Raw genomic sequence first — 2,588 nt, 5'->3', positions numbered from 1 at the left:
GATCTGCGGGCACGAGCAGATGTACCTTCAAGTTTCCAATAAGCAGTAGCGAGTGCAACTAGTGATGAGGCTGGTAAGATGAACCTGGATCTGCACACGAAACATATATGCTGGAAAGGGCGTGAGTACACCACAACGGTACCCAGTAAGTGCCAAGCCTAACCTCGGTCTAGTAGGGACGAGATCAGATTAGGGCCCTACTAGTATAAATATAATGAAATAAGACAGAATGAAATATCACAGAAAAATAAATACGGAAATCTAACAGGAATAAAATCAAGGAAAGACAACAGCTTAGAACACAGTGATAACAACAGGGGATCTCCCGAGATACCGTCTCGTAGTCCCAAACATAAATGTGCAGGGGGGTCTCCCGGAATACCATTCCGTAGTCCCAAAATAAATATGCAAGACAGGGGGATCTCCGGGAATACCGTTCCGTAGTCCCAAAGTAAATATACAGTATGGGAGGATCTCCTGGAATAGCGTTCAATAGTCCCAAAGTAAATATGCAGCGCAACCAACCGAAATAACAATTACAGTAAGAAATCCTATAGTTTAGAGTAAGTTCAAGTCAAGGAAAGCAGGTAATTTCACTAAACATGTTGCACATAGTTCAAATAGGCAGTTAACCAAGTAGGCATGCTATTCTAGTCTAACAGGATAGTTACATATGCTAGTGTATTTCAAATAAGGAGAAAACAAGTTGTGACTGAAAAACGGAGTTTTACAACAAATAGCCCGTGTACGTACTCGCCACCTCACGTACACGGCTCTCACATATCAAACAGTATCAAATCTAAGGGGAGTTCCCCCACACAAGATTAGGCAAGCCACTTACCTCGAACCAAGCTCAAATCAATCCATCACAATGCTCTTTCCATGAATATCCGGCTCCGAGTGGCCCAAATATAGTCAAAATCAATTACATAGCATAGATATAGCCACAAGAAACTAATCTAGCTAAGGAAATCAAAGCTAAGGCAAGAAATTAAAAAATCGCTCAAAAAGCCTCCCCGGACCCACGTCTCGGAATCGGGAAAAAGTTACCAATTAAGAACACCCATTCGCTCACGAGATCACTCATTCAAAATATATCCAAATCCGATGTATAAATCCCGCTCAAAACGCAGAAATTCGGTTGGGGAACTTTTCCCCCATTCTCCCAATTTTCTCACTCAAATTTTTTATTTAAATGGAGAAAACGACCATAGATTAATGAAATACAACCAAAAAAAAGTTAGGAATCGTTACCCCGAAGCTTTCTCTGAATATCCCTCAAGAAATCGCCTTCTCCCGAGCTCAAAAATCAAAATATGAACCTCAACCCTCGATTCTGCCCCTTTTTGCCCAGCGATCTTCGCACTTGCGGGCCATGGGTCGCACCTGCGATGCCGCATCTGCGGAAAATCCCTTGCAGGTGCAGAAATCACTTAAGAGGGCTCGGTCTGCATCTGCTACAGTGGGGGCCGCACATGTGTGTGCGCGCCTGCGGAACATTGTCCGCTTCTACGGTCTTCCTCCGTACCTGTGAATCCTTGGGCGCATCTGCGGGCATCGCAAATGCGGAAATTCCTCGCACCTGCGACCCCTGGTCAACCCTCTGCATCTGCGTATGCGCCTGTTTCTCTGTACGTGCGAGCCCGCACCTGCGGTTTTCCCTCCGCAGGTGCGAAACACGAGAACCTCCAAAAACTCAGCAACTTCCCTCAGTCCAAAATTCATTTGTTAAGCATCCAAAACACACCCAAGGCCTCTCGGGACCTCAACCAAACATACTACCCAATCCTAAAACACCATACAAACTTAGTTGAGCCCTCAAACTACATCAAACAATGCTAAAATCACGAATCACCCTCCAATACAAACTTAATGAACTTGAAACTACCAAATTCGACAACCGATGCCGAAACCAACCAAACCACATCTAATTGACCTTAAAAGTTTCACACAAGTCATATTCAACACTACGGATCTACTCCAACTTCCGGAATTGGATTTTGACCCCGATATCAAAAATTCCACTACCTGTCCAAAACATCAAAAATTCGGCTTTCGCCATTTCAAGCCTAAATGAGCTACAGACTTCCAAAACATAATCCGGACACGCTCCTAAGTCCAAAATCACCCAACAGAGCTAACGGAACCAATAGAACTCCATTCTGGAGTCATCTTCACTCAGTTCCAACTACAATGCCAATCTTAAGGCTTAAACCTCCATTTAGGGACTAAGTGTCCCAAACACTTCCAAAAACCAAAATGAAACCTCCCGGCAAGTCACAATAGCAGAAATAGATATGGGAGAAGCAGTTAATAGGGGATCGGGGCTATAACTCTCAATACGACCGGTCGAGTCGTCACAAAGTCCTTCCTTTATACTTTTGTGATTGTGTTTATTGACGGTATCCTTGTGTATTTGCGAAGTCGAGAGGACCACGCCGATCATCTTAGGGCACTTATGCAGACTTTATATCAGCACAAGTTGTATGCAAAGTTCTCAAAATGTGAGTTTTGGCATGATTCTGTCACTTTCTTGGGTCATGTTGTCTCTAGTGAGGGAATTAAGGTTGATCGTTAGAAGATTGCAT

This window comes from Nicotiana tomentosiformis, chromosome 8, assembly GCF_000390325.3.
Source record: "Nicotiana tomentosiformis chromosome 8, ASM39032v3, whole genome shotgun sequence".
NCBI classification, from domain to species: domain Eukaryota; kingdom Viridiplantae; phylum Streptophyta; class Magnoliopsida; order Solanales; family Solanaceae; genus Nicotiana; species Nicotiana tomentosiformis.
This window is presented reverse-complemented; position numbering follows the sequence as displayed.